Here is a 19,108-nt window from a genome sequence, read left to right as displayed (position 1 = left end):
ATTATCCTCCTCACCCCGACACTCCTTCATTAAGCTCTGTCAAGCCCTTGTGGAAGCCCCAGCTCTCCATCTGACTGATTTGTCGAAGCCCTTCTCATTATACATTCATGAGAGGTCCAGTCAAGCTCTAAGAGTCCTAGGCCAATATTATGGCCCATCCTTTGCCCCAGTAGCTTATCTCTCCAAGCAATTAGACCCCACAGTTCGGGGATGAGCCCCCTGCCTACGAGCATTAGCCGCTAAACAGCTCTTTCAGAAAGAAGCTCATAAACTGACATTCAGGGCGCCCCTTACCATTCTGTCCCCACATCACCTAAAAGATCTCTTAACCTACAAAAGTTTACAGACTCTCCCTCCCTCCAGACTCCTGACCTTACTGTGCTCTTTCCTCCAAAATCCCGTTCACCCCCTTTGCCATCCATACCCGAATCATGACTTTTTCCTCCTTTACTGCTTTCTCGCTTTTTTTCCTCATTCCTATTGTCTTCCCCACCACCCCAGCCTCCTTTGTATGGCGATTCAAAGTCAGAGAGACTTACACACAGCATCAAACAAAAGTTACTGCCCTCATTGCCACACCAGACTGCCCTCTGAAAAGCTGCTCTGAGCCTTTATACCTCCACTTTCCTCCCTCCACTGAAGTGTTCACTAGCAGCTACCCTTATTCTCCCTACCTCTGCTTCCTCTATGACCAAAAACAAGCCTATTGCAGGCGATGGCCAGACACCTACAGGGGATGTCCCTACTAGTCTTGCGCCATTCACTACATGGGTAACTTCCAGTACCCACAGTATTACTCCTCCAACTGTTTCATAAAATATCCCAATGGCTCATTCTCCTTATCAATCCCAGATCCCTGGGACTCTCGATGGGCTGCCAGAGTCACAGCCTCAGTTTACTACGGGGGGGGGTCCTCGACCCCCCACGGTACCCTTCATATCTCTCGAAAGTATGTTCCCTCTCATTCCCAGATCTCTCAAGTTGCATCAGATATCGGACATTCTGAAAAAGTCATTATCCAAACTCTTGACAGCGCCTCTTCATCTTCTTATCCCCGCCCCTCTTCCCATTTCTCCTACTCTTCATTACAGCTCATTCAGGACACCACCATCTTTCTCAAACACACCCTTAACACAGCCAATTGTTTCTTGTGCGCATCACGACAGCGCCCACTGCTGGCCGCCGTGCCCCTTAATATTTCCAACTACTCCTTCCATGCAGAAAGACAACCCCTCTGCCCCCTGGCAGACATACCCCTATGGGAACCAGAATACGCAGATAATCTCACCATCCACCACTGTGTAGGCCCAACTCCACCCCCCTCCAGCGCACTTCACTGCCTCTCTATCTACACCCCTAGCTCCGGCTCTAAGACTTTTACGCAACCAGGACACTTCTTTTGGTATAATAGCAGTCTTTTCACCTCACTGCCTCTCAACTCCGATACACCCTGCATTCTCGTCACCCTAATCCCACAGTTAACACTTTACAGCATGGCAGAATTCCTTGAGCTCCAACCTCCCTTGCCCTCGCGCACAAAAAGAGCTGCTTTCCTTCCCATCATGGTCAGTAGCTCTTTGATAACCTCAGCCATTGGGGCAGGGTTTTCGGGAGAAGGCTTGAGTCACTCTCTATAGGCAGTTAGAGATCTCAACGCCAAACTTGAGGGATCCCTGACATCCACTGCGGATTCCCTAGCCTCTCTCCAAAGACAGGTCACTTAGCTAGCTAAAGTCACCCTTCAAAACCGGCGGGCCCTAGATCTGCTTACAGCCGAGAAGGGCGGCACCTGCGTCTTCCTCTGGGAAGAGTGCTGCTATTACATCAACGAATCCGGCATTGTAGAAACTGACATTACCAAACTCACTGACCTTGCCTCCAGTCTCCACTCTGCTTGTAGAAACTGACATTACCAAACTCACTGACCTTGCCTCTAGTCTCCACTCTGCTTCCAATTCCAACCCATTATCGTCAATACTAACAAACCCCCTCCTCACCTGGCTCTGGCCCATCGCAGGCCCCATAATAATCATTCTTCTCGCCTGTCTCTTCTTACCCTGTATAATAAAGTTCATCAAATCCCAAGTCGGAAAAATCTCTAATCAAGCTTTCAACCAGTTTTTACTCAGGAACTACCAGCTTCTGGCCACAGAAGATCCCTTACCCTCACGTGACCTCCTCACCACATGCTGAGATGGACCTCTCTCTCCACTGGAAACTGTTCCTGGAAACAATGGCCGCAGACGCCTGGCTCCTGACACCCATATCCTCTTAGCACCATTAGAATCAACAGGTCCTCGACCTATAGTTACAAAGAACCTTCATTGATTTCCAACCTGAAGAAGTCCACATCTACTCGTCCTTACTGCGGGGAGTCCTATCAACCCTTTCCTCCCAATCCTCAAACCCTCACTCCCTTCTACGCCCCTGTTCAGCAAGAAGCAGTCAGAGAGAAAGCAACGTCCACAAACCCATAGAGGAGAAAGGGGGGAATGAAGGGTCCCCACCAGTAAGATGGCGAACTTCCGGCTTCTCTTCGGGGTCCTCAGTTTCCGCCGGCACCACCTGAAGCCCAATCACCTCTCGCCCCCCTCCCAATCCCAGCACCTAGCCAACAGCCAACAGCCCCGTAGAAGTGACACCTCAATCAATTCATGCCCCTTCCTATATAACCCAGCACCTTTCCCTAATAAGGCGGAACTCTCCGGTGAATTGCTGCTATGTGTCGCTCCTTTCCTTTCACAGTCACACTCAGTTTCCATCTTCCAATGCCATTAGGCTCTCTATAAAGAGAAGGGGTAGCAGCCTGAACCAAAGCAGGTGGTACCAGTTTCAAATACCCAGTTGCAAGTCTCGTCTTAGCTGGGCTGATGCTTGATCTCAGAATCCCCTGCCTGCCCAGCATCACAGAGGCATTTGAGACTCACCATGGCCCTCTGCTCCCAAACCTCCTCAATATCGTGTGAGTCTGTCATCCGTTCTGCCTTTTTCAAAGATGTCACCCTCTCTGGTCCTGGGCGAGACTACATCAAACGTGCCGTGACAACTAAGATCACCTAAGGGAAAAGAGAGCCCTGGACATGGGGGTTTGAATCACCCCGGTTTCCCTTTCAAAAGCGTCCAGGCGAGGGGCGGAGCCAAGATGGCGGCGTGAGTAGAGCAGTGGAAATCTCCTCCCAAAAACACATAGAGCTATGAAAATATAACAAAGAAAAATCTTCCTAAAATAGAGACCACAGGACACAGGACAACATCCAGACCACATCCACACCTGCAAGAACCCAGCGCCTTGTGAAGGGGGTAAGATACAAGCCCCGGCCCGGCGGGACCCGAGCGCCCCTCCCCCCGGCTCCCGGCGGGTGGAGAGAAACCGGAGCGGTTTTTTTTTTTTTTTTTTTTTTGGCGAGCGCTTTTTGGAAGCCTTAGAGGGACGGGCCCCCGTTGCTGGGGAGGCAGGGTGGCGGGACCGGTGAGGAGGTGCCTGGGAACGGTGCAGGAGGACAAAGAATATCCCGCGTTTCTCCCTGCGAGACCTGGGGGCGGGTGCCTGAGACCGGTGCCTGAGGACGGAGGAGGTCGCGCGTTTTTCCCCTTTTTTTTTTTCTCTTTTTGGCGAGCGCTTTTTGGAAGCCTTGAAGGGACGGGGACCCCAGTGCTAGGGAGGCACGGTGGCGGGACTGGTGAGTGGGTGGCTGGGACCGGCGCCTGAGGACAAAGAATATCCCCCGTTTTTCCCTGCGGGACCGGTGGGCGGGTGCCTGAGACCGGCACTTGAGGACAGAGGAAATCGCGCGTTTTTCCCCTTTTTTTTTTCTCTTTTCTGCGAGTGCTTTTTGGAAGCCTAAAAGGGACAGGGACCCCGGTGCTAGGGAGGCAGGGCGGCGGGACTGGTGAGCGGGTGCCTGGGACCGGCACCTGAGGACAAAGAATATCCCGCATTTTTCCCTGTGGGACCGGTGGGTGGGTGCCTGAGACCAGCACCTGAGGACGGAAGAAATCGCGCGTTTTTCCCCTTTTTTTTCTCTCTTTTTGCCGAGTGCTTTTTGGAAGCCTTGAAGGGACAGGGACCCCGGTGCTAGGGAGGCAGGGCGGCAGGACTGGTGAGCGGGTGCGTGGGACCAGTGCCTGAGGACAAAGAATATTGAGCGTTCCTTCCCTGCGGGACCGGTGGGTGGGTGCTTTTTGGAAGCCTTGAAAGGACAGGGACCCTGGTGCTAGGGAGACAGGGCAGCAGGACCAGTGAGCGGGTGCCTGGGACCGGCACCTGAGGACAAAAAAAAAAAAAAAAATCGCTTGTTTTTTCTTTTTTTTTCCTTTTTTTTTTTCTCTTTCTTTCTGTTCCCTCTCTCATTGTTGCTGCTGTTGTTTTGGTTTGGAGAGTGCTTTTTGGAAATCTTAAAGGGGCAGGACAGGTCACTTAGACCAGAAGCAGGGAATCTGGGGATCTCTGGGCACTGTAACCCCCTGGGCAGCAGGGAGCACAGAGACCCCTTACGGAGATAAATAGTCTCCTGGCTGCTCCCCCTCCAACGGGGCTCCACCATTTTGGAGGAACAGCCCCAGCCAGGCCAAGCCCACAGCAACAGCGGAGATAAACCCCAAAGCAACTGGGCGGGAAGCAGAAGCCCTGTCTGCGCACAGCTGCCCAGCACAAGCCACTAGAGGTCGCTATTCTCCCAGGAAAAGGCTACAAACCAACAAGAAGGGAAGCTCTTCCAGCGGTCACTTGTACCAGCTCTGCAAACTATCTCTATCACCATGAAAAGGCAAAACTACAGGCAGACAAAGATCACAGAGACAACACCTGAGAAGGAGACAGACCTAACAAGTCCTCCTGAAAAAGAATTCAAAATAAAAATCATGAACATGCTGACAGAGATGCAGAGAAAAATGCAAGAGCAATGGGATGAGATGCAGAGAAAAATGCAAGAGCAGTGGGATGAGATGCAGAGAAAAATGCAAGAGCAGTGGGATGAAGTCCGGAAGGAGATCACAGATGTCAGGAAAGAGATCACAGAAGTGAAACAATCCCTGGAAGGATTTATAAGCAGAATGAATAAGATGCAAGAGGCCATTGAAGGAATAGAAGCCAGAGAACAGGAACGTATAGAAGCTGACATAGAGAGAGATAAAAGGATCTCCAGGAATGAAACAACACTAAGAGAAATATGTGACCAATACAAAAGGAAAAACATTCGTATTATAGGGATACCAGAAGAGGAAGAAAGAGGAAAAGGGATAGAAAGTGTCTTTGAAGAAATAATTGCTGAAAACTTCCCCAAACTGGGGGAGGAAATAATCGAACAGACCATGGAATTATACAGAACCCCCAACAGAAAGGATCCAAGGAGGACAACACCAAGACACATAATAATTAAAATGGCAAGGATCAAGGACAAGGAAAGAGTTTTAAAGGCAGCTAGAGAGAAAAAGGTCACCTATAAAGGAAAACCAATCAGGCTAACATCAGACTTCTCAACAGAAACCCTACAGGCCAGAAGAGAATGGCATGATATACTTAATGCAATGAAACAGAAGGGCCTTGAACCAAGGATACTGTATCCAGCACGACTATCATTTAAATATGATGGTGGGATCAAACAATTCCCAGACAAGCAAAAGCTGAGGGAATTTGCTTCCCACAAACCACCTTTACAGGGCATCCTACAGGGACTGCTCTAGATGGGAGCACCCCTAAAAAGAGCACAGAACAAAACACACAACATATGAAGAATGGAGGAGGAGGAATAAGAAGGGAGAGACGAAAAGAATCTCCAGACAGTGTATATAACAGCTCAATAAGCGAGCTAAGTTAGGCAGTAAGATACTAAAGAAGCTAACCTTGAACCTTTGGTAACCACGAATCTAAAGCCTGCAATGGCAATAAGTACATATCTTTCAATAGTCACCCTAAATGTAAATGGACTTAATGCACCAATCAAAAGACATAGAGTAATAGAATGGATAAAAAAGCAAGACCCATCTATATGCTGCTTACAAGAAACTCACCTTAAACCCAAAGATAAGCATAGACTAAAAGTCAAGGGATGGAAAAACATATTTCAGGCAAACAACAGTGAGAAGAAAGCAGGGGTTGCAGTACTAATATCAGACAAAATAGACTTCAAAACAAAGAAAGTAACAAGAGATAAAGAAGGCCACTACATAATGATAAAGGGCTCAGTCCAACAAGAGGATATAACCATTCTAAATATATATGCACCCAATACAGGAGCACCAGCATATGTGAAGCAAATACTAACAGAACTAAAGAGGGAAATAGACTGCAATGCATTCATTGTAGGAGACTTCAACACACCACTCACCCCAAAGGATAGATCCACCGGGCAGAAAATAAGTAAAGACACACAGGCACTGAACAACACACTAGAACAGATGGACCTAATAGACATCTATAGAACTCTACATCCAAAAGCAACAGGATATACATTCTTCTCAAGTGCACATGGAACATTCTCCAGAATAGACCACATACTAGCTCACAAAAAGAGCCTCAGTAAATTCCACAATATTGAAATTCTACCAACCAATTTTTCAGACCACAAAGGTATGAAAGTAGAAATAAATTCTACAAAGAAAACAAAAAGGCTCACAAACACATGGAGGCTTAACAACATGCTACTAAATAATCAATGGATCAATGAACAAATCAAAATAGAGATCAAGGAATATATAGAAACAAATGACAACAACAACACTAAGCCCCAACTTCTGTGGGATGCAGCGAAAGCAGTCTTAAGAGGAAAGTATATAGCAATCCAGGCACACTTGAAGAAGGAAGAACAATCCCAAATGAATAGTCTAACATCACAATTATTAAAACTGGAAAAAGAAGAACAAATGAGGCCTAAAGTCAGCAGAAGGAGGGACATAATAAAGATCAGAGAAGAAATAAACAAAATAGAGAAGAATAAAACAATAGCAAAAATCAACGAAACCAAGAGCTGGTTCTTTGAGAAAATAAACAAAATAGATAAGCCTCTAGCCCAACTTATTAAGAGAAAAAGAGAGTCAACACAAATCAACATAATCAGAAATGAGAATGGAAAAATCACGACAGACTCCACAGAAATACAAAGAATTATTAAAGACTACTATGAAAACCTATATGCCAACAAGCTGGAAAACCTAGAAGAAATGGACAACTTCCTAGAAAAATACAACCTCCCAAGACTGACCAAGGAAGAAACACAAAAGTTAAACAAACCAATTACAAGCAAAGAAATTGAAACAGTAATCAAAAAACTACCCAAGAACAAAACCCCGGGGCCGGATGGATTTACCTCGGAATTTTATCAGACACACAGAGAAGACATAATACCCATTCTCCTTAAAGTGTTCCACAAAATAGAAGAAGAGGGAATACTCCCAAATTCATTCTATGAAGCCAACATCACCCTAATACCAAAACCAGGAAAAGACCCCACCAAAAAAGAAAATTACAGACCAATATCCCTGATGAATGTAGATGCAAAAATACTCAATAAAATACTAGCAAACAGAATTCAACAGTATATCAAAAGGATCATACACCATGACCAAGTGGGGTTCATCCCAGGGATGCAAGGATGGTACAACATTCGAAAATCCATCAACATCATCCACCACATCAACAAAAAGAAAGACAAAAACCACATGATCATCTCCATAGATGCTGAAAAAGCATTTGACAAAATTCAACATCCATTCATGATAAAAACTCTCAGCAAAATGGGAATAGAGGGCAAGTACCTCAACATAATAAAGGCCATATATGATAAACCCACAGCCAGCATTATACTGAACAGCGAGAAGCTGAAAGCATTTCCACTGAGATCGGGAACCAGACAGGGATGCCCACTCTCCCCACTGTTATTTAACATAGTACTGGAGGTCCTAGCCACGGCAATCAGACAAAACAAAGAAATACAAGGAATCCAGATTGGTAAAGAAGAAGTTAAACTGTCACTATTTGCAGATGATATGATACTGTACATAAAAAACCCTAAAGACTCCACTCCAAAACTACTAGAACTGATATCGGAATACAGCAAAGTTGCAGGATACAAAATCAACACACAGAAATCTGTAGCTTTCCTATACACTAACAACGAATCAATAGAAAGAGAAATCAGGAAAACAATTCCATTCACCATTGCATCAAAAAGAATAAAATACCTAGGAATAAACCTAACCAAGGAAGTGAAAGACTTATACTCTGAAAACTACAAGTCACTCTTAAGAGAAATTAAAGGGGACACTAATAAATGGAAACTCATCCCATGCTCATGGCTAGGAAGAATTAATATCGTCAAAATGGCCATCCTGCCGAAAGCAATATACAAATTTGATGCAATCCCTCTCAAATTACCAGCAACATTCTTCAATGAATTGGAACAAATAATTCAAAAATTCATATGGAAACACCAAAGACCCCGAATAGCCAAAGCAATCCTGAAAAAGAAGAATAAAGTAGGGGGGATCTCACTCCCCAACTTCAAGCTCTACTACAAAGCCATAGTAATCAAGACAATTTGGTACTGGCACAAGAACAGAGCCACAGACCAGTGGAACAGATTAGAGACCCCAGAAATTAACCCAAACATATATGGTCAATTAATATTTGATAAAGGAGCCATGGACATACAATGGCAAAATGACAGTCTCTTCAACAGATGGTGCTGGCAAAACTGGACAGCTACATGTAGGAGAATGAAACTGGACCATTGTCTAACCCCATATACAAAGGTAAACTCAAAATGGATCAAAGACCTGAATGTAAGTCACGAAACCATTAAACTCTTGGAAAAAAACATAGGCAAAAACCTCTTAGACATAAACATGAGTGATCTCTTCTTGAACATATCTCCCCGGGCAAGGAAAACAACAGCAAAAATGAGCAAGTGGGACTACATTAAGCTGAAAAGCTTCTGTACAGCGAAAGACACCATCAATAGAACAAAAAGGAACCCTACAGTATGGGAGAATATATTTGAAAATGACAGATCTGATAAAGGCTTGACGTCCAGAATATATAAAGAGCTCACACGCCTCAACAAACAAAAAACAAATAACCCAATTAAAAAATGGGCAGAGGAACTGAACAGACAGTTCTCCAAAAAAGAAATACAGATGGCCAAGAGACACATGAAAAGATGCTCCACATCGCTAATTATCAGAGAAATGCAAATTAAAACTACAATGAGGTATCACCTCACACCAGTAAGGATAGCTGCCATCCAAAAGACAAACAACAACAAATGTTGGCGAGGCTGTGGAGAAAGGGGAACCCTCCTACACTGCTGGTGGGAATGTAAATTAGTTCAACCATTGTGGAAAGCAGTATGGAGGTGCATCAAAATGCTCAAAACAGACCTACCATTTGACCCAGGAATTCCACTCCTAGGAATTTACCCTAAGAACGCAGCAATCAAGTTTGAGAAAGACAGATGCACTCCTATGTTTATCGCAGCACTATTTACAATAGCCAAGAATTGGAAGCAACCTAAATGTCCATCTGTAGATGAATGGATAAAGAAGATGTGGTACATATACACAATGGAATACTACTCAGCCATAAGAAGTGGAAAAATCCAACCATTTGCAGCAACATGGATGGAGCTGGAGAGTATTATGCTCAGTGAAATAAGCCAAGCGGAGAAAGAGAAATACCAAATGATTTCACTCATCTGAGGAGTATAGGAACAAAGGAAAAACTGAAGGAACAAAACAGCAGCAGAATTACAGAACCCAAAAATGGACTAACAGGTACCAAAGGGAAAGGAACTGGGGAGGATGGGTGGACAGGGAGGGATAAGGGGGGGGGAAGAAGAAGGGGGGTATTAAGATTAGCATGCATGGGGGGGAGGGAGAAAGGGGAGGGTGGGCTGCACAACACAGAGAGGACAAGTAGTGACTCTACCACATTTTGCTAAGCTGATGGACAGTAACCGTAATGTGGTTGTTAGGGGGGACCTGATATAGGGGAGAGCATAGTAAACATAGTATTCTTCAGGTAAGTGTAGATTAAAAATTTAAAAAAAAAAAAAAAAGAAAGAAAGAAAGAAAAGGGGGATTACTCCTTAACAGGATAAAATTATTGGTAAATCAAAGATCAACGCATGCTTTAAATATCCTTAATGTTGATCACTTAAAGGGTGTCAGATGATCAGCTATGGAGGTACTCTTTGCTGATAATATTCCTTTCTCTTAATTAAAAAAAAAAAAAAAAAAAAGCAGTTCCTGTGTGCTGACCTCCAATGAGTTCTGCACAGTGGTATAGAGGGCATGTCAAAGTGTGGGCAAAGGGTCTGTTTGTTTCTACGCAGAAGATCAAGGCCTAGCTTGGATACCCAGAAAATGAACTAAGATACGATATGAGGAGGAGCTTCCGGCATCAGCACTCTCTGGAGGACTCGTGCCGGGGGATGATCATCAAAAAGCCTCCACAGGGATCCGGACGATGCTGCGGTTGTGGCTGCATCCAGCCCACCGTCTCCTGGACTTGCCATAAGAAGGAGGAGGGAGATGTCTAGGCTGGCATGTGCATACAGTGAGACAACGAATTTGACTGGATCTGTACTGTTGGAACTCAACCAGGGGTTGGGAGGGGTGCAAGTTGTAGCACCCCAAAATCTCATGACTATAGACTATCTATGGTTAAAAGAACATATGGGATGTGAACAGATCCCAGAAATGGGCTGCTTTAATTTGTCTGATGGTTCAAGTACAGTTGGAAAATATCCATCATATCATAGATAAATTTTCACAAATGCCTAGGGTGCCTAAATGGTTTTCTTGGCTTCACTGGAGATGGCTGGTAATTATAGATTTGCTTTGTTTATGTCACCGTATTCCTATTATGTTAATATGTGTGTGCAAATTAGTTAGTAGTTTAAAACCTATACATACTTAAGGTACTATACAAGAAGATATGTCAAAGAAATAATCAATCCTCCCAAGTTTCCTTCATATGCTACATCTATAGCTTTTCTTCTTCCTTCCTAATTACAACCCTTAAATAGAATTCGTGCCTCATATCGAATTTACCGAGTATCATAATTCCTCCAGGTGGTAAAGATACCTCGAGACAAGTGCTGGGCATAGAAGCCACAGGGCATAAATCTGCAAAGAAGTAAAAAGCTAACCTTTGCAAACAATATGGCTTCTCTCTCACTTACCAACTTTACATTTCCCTGTATGGCCCCGGAAGATGACTGGTTAGCCAGAGACGGGTAAGATTCCTCAAGGGAGGAACAACCTAAGACAGGCACAGTCGCAGGGGGGCCATCAGGTGAGAATTTGGGGATCAACAGAGGTGAGGCTCAGAACCTCACCCCCCCTGCTTTGAGAGAAATCTTCTGCATCCGTGGATGTCTTGCTGCCCTTGTCTAGCCTGGATTAATACTTAGTCCATAGGCACACACCTGATCATCTGATCATCTACATTTGCCTTCTTACAGCACTAAACTATGTTTTCTACCTTTATCTTGCATCTACCTACCACTTCAGCATTTTATTAAAAATAAAAATAATAATAATAATAGGAGAAATGTGGGATCAACATATAAATCAAGTACAAAAATCAAATGAATATTCATATTTGACCTGATGGTTTATAGGTCATATTGCATGATCAAAACCGAAAGTTTCTGTGATGAATGCCCTTGTACTGTTCACCATGTAAGAATTTATTCACTCTGTAAGAATTCGTTCACCATGTAAGAACTTGTTCGTTATGCTTCAGAAGATTGGAGACTGACGAGAATTAGGCTTGAGATGGATTAATGATTGTACATTGAGCATTGACCCCCCTATACTGAATTTTATTGTTGTTAACAACCATTTGATCAATAAATATGAGAGATGCCCTCTCAAAAAAAAATAAAAATAAAAATAAAAATAAAAATAAAAAATAAAAAAAAAAAAGAATAAAATATTTAGGAATAAACCTAAAAAAAAAAAAAAAAAAAAAAAAAAAGCGTCCAGGCCATCACATTCTATCAAATGGTTCAGAGAGAGTAGAGGAAGTTATAATTCCACTATATAGATAAAATAATTGAGACCAAATTCACTGAATAACTGGCAAGAAGAATAATCCAGGTCTATTTATTTCCCATTAGTGCAGTTAAGTTTAGATTTATGTCAGTTATTCCCAAAAGCCCTTTTGTTTTTGGTGATATAAGGGATATCCCAGCTTGATTGCTATTGTGTGTGACATCACTGGCTAGATGAATTCTCCTCTGCAAAAATGTAGGACAGATTAGACATTTTTAGTAAGCTAAGTCCCTTATGGAATAAGAATAAAAACCAGATGGAGAGATAGAGAAATGGGGGAATTTCTAGGAAAAAACCACATACTCCACAGTTCATTTGAGTTCCCCAACTTTAAGAAATGTTCTTTCTAGTTCCTTCTGACTTTCTGTGGGTGGGGGCAGGAAGAAGTTGATCTCCTTGGGCTTTTGAATGACTCATTCCTTGCCAGGCCTTCTCCTACAGACGGTATTCAACTCCCACCCTCCTGCTTCTCTTAACGCCCCCTGGAATGGAACTCAGCCCACAAGGCAAAGATAGATGGGTGGGACCAGCCTGGGAATCCCACCCCCTGGGGCTCCACCAGGTATGCAGGACATAGGAAGGGGTGCCTGGGGTGTTCTGCATAGGCCCAGGGCCCACAGGGAGTCAAGGAAGAGCTTACTCCATGCAGAGGAGAGAGACAAGAGGAAGGGATAGAGGAGGAAGTCAGCCCCCATGAGCAATGAGAAAAGGTCTAGGGACTTTGGGGTTTGGGAGAACATTACCAGCTCTGAAATCCCCAGAACAGAGAAAGACATGGAGAGAGAAAGAATCCCACAGGCATTCTGCGGCTGAATTTTTCCCTGTTCATATACTTCTCCCTATATATATATATATGCTTCCTGCATACGAAAGACTGGAAAGTCTGTGCTACCCCCAGCAAGGCGTGGGTCCAGGAATACATCAGCAACTGAAGTAGATCCCCGAGAAGTCCAGAACAGGAATGAAATCGCTGGAGATGTGAACAGATTGGTCATGGAAACCTGAGACAGGCAAGGTCCCTGGGGCCTCAGAAGCTGCTTCCAGATATACTCCATGGCTTGGGTTCATGGATTTCAAATTTATATATACTGTATTATGGTCATAATTCTTTCCAATTTCAAACTGGGTTTATTTTACAAGATGATCTGAGAGAGCACGTGGCCCTCTCTTCCACCACCTCACCTTTTTCCCTTCGGTCACACAGGGATTTCAGTGGCTGCAATGAGCTGGGTCTGGACAGACACTGTAAGAAATTCACCAAACCAGCAATAGTTACTGACTATGTGTATCCAGTCTGAACTCTGGGTTTGGGAAGAATAGTTTTCCTTCCATCCTCCTGTGCCCCCTCTCTGCAAATTTAATAAAATATTAAACTCGAGAAATATTTATATCAGAGAGGATATGGAACAACTAATTTGCACACACTACTACTAGGAGTGTGAACTGGTCCTTTCACTTTGAAAAAGATCACCATCGTTGTGTACAGTAAAGGTGTGCGTAGCCCAAGACCTAGCACTCCCACTACTAGACACATCCCACAAATGCCACTGCACACAGACCCCAGGAAACATGCACAAGAATACTCATAGCAGCCCTGTTGCCACTGGCAAAAATAAAAGGAGACAAATGGACAATACATTGCAGTATAGACATACACTGAAATATGAGCAGGACTGAAAGTAAATGTATTACAGCTACACACAGTAAAAGGGTGACTCTCAGAAGCATAATGCTGAGAGAGAAAAAAATGAAAAAAATGTTGAGAATACATATGATTCTGTTGATACAAAGTTCAAAAACAAACAGAACTATAAATCCATTGCTTAAGATTCAAATATACATGGTGACACTACAAGAAATGCAAGACTATTGTATAAACTATGTTTAGGGGAGAGATTGCTCAGAGGGGGAAGCAAAAGGGACAGAATTGCTGAGGGACACCCAGGTGGTAGGGGCAGGGATGTCGCTGTGTTGTTTCTATTCTCAATTCATTATGTTATGTCTACTCAACATTAAATAAAAATAATGATAAGACTAAAAGTCTGGTTATAGAAAACAACATTTAGTATGACCCCATTTTTTAACTACATAGGTATACAATACATATAATAATTATATATACAAGAATTCCTGGAAAATGACATGTCAAAATATTTATAGTGGCAAACAGTGAGATTTTCCCCCTTCTTTGATTCTCCTTAAAATTCTTTAAAAAGCATGCACTGTTTTTGCTAAAAATTATTTTAAACTACATATAGAATTTTATAATGAAATTAGATTGTTCACAGTATGTCAAAGCATGGGCTCTTAAATTAGTTTTTTGATAGATCCCAGCTAGGGAGAACATGAGCAGAAGAGAAAGACAAAGATACATCTAAAAATGACACTGTGGGATCATAGGCGATTTCTGCTTATTTCTTCTTGCTTAAGTATTTTCTATATTTCCCCATAGTCTTGATTTTTTAATAGTGAATCATGATGAAAAGTTTTTGTTTTGTGTTGTATTGTTTTAAGAAGAAAGTGCCAAAGCCTTTGCTTGCTTAAATTCTCAGAAGACCCTAGCATCTTGTTTATGGCTAAATCTCCTTTGCCTGGACAGTATTCATCTCAGAGTACGCATTCAAAAATTATGTATAGAATAAATGACTGTTTGTTCATTAATTCACCCATTACTCAAAGTATATTAGCTTAATAGGTAGAAGAGAGAAAGCAGAACACTTGGTCTCCAGTTTTTATTTGCCCCTTCTCTGTTATAGTCTACAAAGGGCATAATTCCCATAGGTGAGAAGAAATCGCAGCTCAAGATGGGAAGGTAGATTGTATGACATTTTGATCATTGGACGGGCTGAAGTCCTTTCTAGTAGCTGAGACAACATACAATGGAGGCTGATACTCTTTGTGGATTCTTGGGGGACAGAGAGGTCATAGAATTTTGAAGACAAGCACACAGCAACTAGCTTTCCAAAAGGAGAGGGAAATTTTGAAGATGGATTCCATGAACTTGAGAGGGGTCAGTCATGATCTCATGATCAAGATTCTACACCAATGTAATTCTTGGTAAGAAACCCTTTCTTGGTGCTTTAAAAAGGAAGTGGTCACTGAAAGTCAGCCTGGGTGCAGCTGGGACAAATCAGACTGGACGTATCCTACTTCCTTCTCTGGCAGCAATGGACATCTGAGGAAGGGTGGGCTGAAAAGAGCTATAGACAATGGCTCTGATCTTTAGCATTTGGCAAAAGAACCCTAGGGTCAGCTGGGAAAACAGTAGAATTCAGGAAACTAATGTACAATCTATAACAGGCCAGCACCATTGTTGTATGTGCCAGTGTGCAAAAAGAAAAACAACTTTAACCTTGCAGCCTAACCCTCCCAAGACTCCCTCCCCAGCTTCAGCCCTTCGCCTTTGAATAGGGGAAGCAGACTCAAGCAAGCAAGACCGAAGCTCTGGGACAAGGGTACATGCTGTTTACCAAAGCATGGAGGCAGATGACAGGTGTCACAGCAACTTAAATTCGGGAGCTCAGGAGTGGCGTAGCAATGATGAAATCAGCTTCTTCCATTCTCCTGCCCATGTATGTGTTCCCCACACTCCCTGCATCTGATGTTCTGCTAATGAAGGGACAGATGCCACTGCCTGCCCCCTCTGCCATCCCCTCCTGTGCACACACAGTAACTCAACTCACAGTTGGCGGGGAGGAGAAAACAGCCATTGGAGGCATCCATCCCCACGCCTCTCTCTCTCTGTCTGATCATACAAGGAATGGGAAGACACTGCTCCCCACTTATACTCTTGCTCTGTTGGGAGAAAACAGGAGCTCAGACCCTCTCCAACCACCTAAAGGAGGTAGACTGATGTCTAAGTGGGAGGAATCCCTGGTCTTCTCTTCCCTGCTTTCCCGTAAAGCAACCGACAAGTGTTCATGTTAAATCCCCCCGACTATTCTCCAGGATATGGCTACCCAGGACCTCTCAGGAGTGCGAGCCACACTGGTGTGTGCTGTCACTACCTGCAGTGCCCCCATGCATGGGATGATGGTCAAATGGGAGGCAAACTGTTGAGTGATAAGGCCCAAAGGACCCGGACATGGACGTCACCTCTAATCCCTCCTGCCCGCGCTCCCTTCCCTCCAGTCACCTGCCCTTGGGTCTGTCTCTCGAGAGCACTGAGCTTCCCTGCCTCTGATGCTCTGAGCTTGCTCTTCTCTCTCCCTGGGACGTGCTTTTCCCTGATCTGTGTGAGTCTGGCTCCTTCTAAACAAGCAGGTCCAGCTGAAATGAAACCTCCTCCCAATAGTCTCCCCTGAAGGGCTTATTAAGCAACCTCCTTCTGACCTTCAGATGCTTTCTATCACCTCACCCTGGTCTCTTTCTTTCCTGGCTTTTAATTCCATCTTCTATGACCTTGTTTGTCTGGCTCCCCACACCAGCATCTGAGCAACCGAGGAGCAGGAGCCTTGCCCATTCTGTCTACCCCTCCATCCCAGGGCCTGGAAAGTGCCTGGCATATAGTAGAAACTCAATAAACTAAACATTTACTGAATGAGTGAACTTCAGCACAGAGGAAGAGCTCAGTATGAACACATAAGGAAGATTTCACTGACTTGGGTTGTTTGTTACAGATTTCCTTTCAATAAGCATGTGACGCTTCAAAACTTTATGAAATTACTTGAAAGTTCCCATAGCTCATAAGTGATGGATTCCAGGACTAAAAACAATGCTTTTAACTAGAGCAAAAGCTCTTGTTTGCTCCATTAGAACAGGGGGTTAAGTTTTTCTTTTAGTAGGGGGACATTTTCTTTGCAAACAAGCTTAGCCAGAACCCCTTTATATAAAACCAAAAAAAAAATAAGCAAATGCTTTAATCAAAGCCGCAATGAGCTACTACCTCACACCCATTAGGATGGCTACTATAAGAAAAAGACAGAAAATAACAAATGTTGGCAAGGACGTGGAGAAATTAAAAGACTCGTGAGCTGTTGATGAGACTATAAAACACTATGAAAAACAGTATAGTGACTCCAAGAAATTAAAAACAGAATAACCATTTGATCCAATCCCACTTGTGGGTATATACCCCAAAGAATTGAAAACAGGGTCACAAAGAGATATGTGTGCACTCATCTTCATGGCAACACAATTTGTGATGGATAAAATGTGGAAGTGGCCCAAGTGTCCATCAGCAGATGAGTGGATAAGCAAAATATGTTGTATACATAAAGTGGGAGATTATGTAGCCTCAAAAAGAAAGGAAATCCTGACATCTGCTTCAAAATGGATGAGCCTTGGGGACATTATGCTAAGTGAAATAAGCCAGGCACCAAAAGACAAATGCTTAGATTCCGGTTATATATGATGTCTCTGGAGTAGTCAAATTCAGAGAGAGTTTCCGCTGATAGATAGTAGTAATAATTGCACAATACGTGAATGTGCTTAATACCACTGGACCATACATTTAAAAATGTTTACAATGGCAAATTTTATATTATGTATATTTTACCACAAGAAAAAGGAACTGAAAGAAACCCCACAGGTGATTAATCTGTATTTGGTGGCAGTGGAGGTGGGAGGCAGCCACATCTGCCCAACCTCCTCACCGGGTGACTGGCTCACCCCTGTGTTAGCACTGAGAGTCCCACATCTCAGACACCCCCTTCATCCTGGCAACTGGATAGTAGGTCACCCTGCCAACAGTCACCAGACTGTTGTGTTTTCCTGTGTACCAAAAGCAATATCGATTTGCATGGAAAAACCCAGTCAGGACAAGCAGACAAGATATGCCCATTGTTAAAAAAGGAAATGAGCTTATGTGAAGCATTATGTACTTTAAGGTCCAAAGTGAAGATGCATTTGGACACACTTTGAACAATTTGGCCAACATCCACACGAAGTGGAAAAAATGTTCTATGTCTGGAACATTTGTTACAAAACAAAGATAAACACTACAAACAGGGCAATTAATGCTCCCTGCATTTTAAATTTTCATTTTTGAAGAGCTTAAATATTTTAAATATTAAGTAGTTGTAGTATTTTTTTGTCAATCTTTAGATGATTTTTATCAGCCATTTGTTTTATATCAATGTTCCCTTCTTTTCATGTTTTCTTTCACCAGCTATATCTGCTAGAAAAAATTTGACATGTTCTTGAAAATATAATCTTGTCCCAACACATAGAGACAGCATTTATTATTACCTTGCATTTATTATTTTTTTACAAAAAATACCTCTGAAATTTTTACCAGAACCCTATCACTGAAAAGTGATTCACTCCTGACTGTATGTTCTTGATTATTTAAAAACATGAAAATGAATTATTATGAAAAATACAGAATATATCTAAAACTAATACAGTGTTATGCATCCATTACATCTCAACCTTTAAAAAAATATGTAGAATAATTTATGATTTAAGAAATCCCAGGAATTCTGATTTCTTACTCCCAAATCTCAAAGACTGTCAGAAACATTATGACCACAAGGTCACATCCCAGCCCTGGGAGGGGGCATCTGAGAGAAGGAGAGGTCAGAAGGGGCTGGCGGTGGGGATGGGTTGGTATCAGAGGAGGAGAATTTAGGAGGGGGAAGAGGAGCTGCCAGAGAGGGGCCAGGCCACACAGCCTCCCAGATGCTCCTGTCTTCTCTCCTCCTGCTCCCGTCCCCTCCCTGATGCTCTGGGGAATAGAGTTCTAGGTCTAACATTCTCCACAGAAAAGGGTGCAGCGTCATCCACCCCACCATCTTGCAGAACTAGGTAATAACCTGTCTTCATGCTGTTTCTCCTACATCTTGAGGAAAATCCCATCCATTTTGTGGAAGATTATTATAGGACCAGTGACCAATGCCAGCTGCCAGGGGCCATGTAAGTAAATCCAGCTGACAGTGGAAGGGGGTACAAATGTGAGAACCAGCAGGGGAGTGGGTCCCTCTAGGAAGGGGGTGGGTGGGAAGACACAGCAGGAAGCTGCTCAGGGGTAACCAAGGGATTTCTCAGCCTGAGTGGGATCTGCAGGGAGGCGGTGGGAGCTGGTCCCCACAGATAGAGAGGGGGGTTGAGA

This window comes from Manis javanica, chromosome 4 (assembly GCF_040802235.1).
Source record: "Manis javanica isolate MJ-LG chromosome 4, MJ_LKY, whole genome shotgun sequence".
In the NCBI taxonomy this organism is placed as follows: Eukaryota; Metazoa; Chordata; class Mammalia; order Pholidota; family Manidae; genus Manis; species Manis javanica.
The sequence above is the reverse complement of the archived record's forward strand: the minus strand, read 5'-3'. Positions refer to the sequence as shown.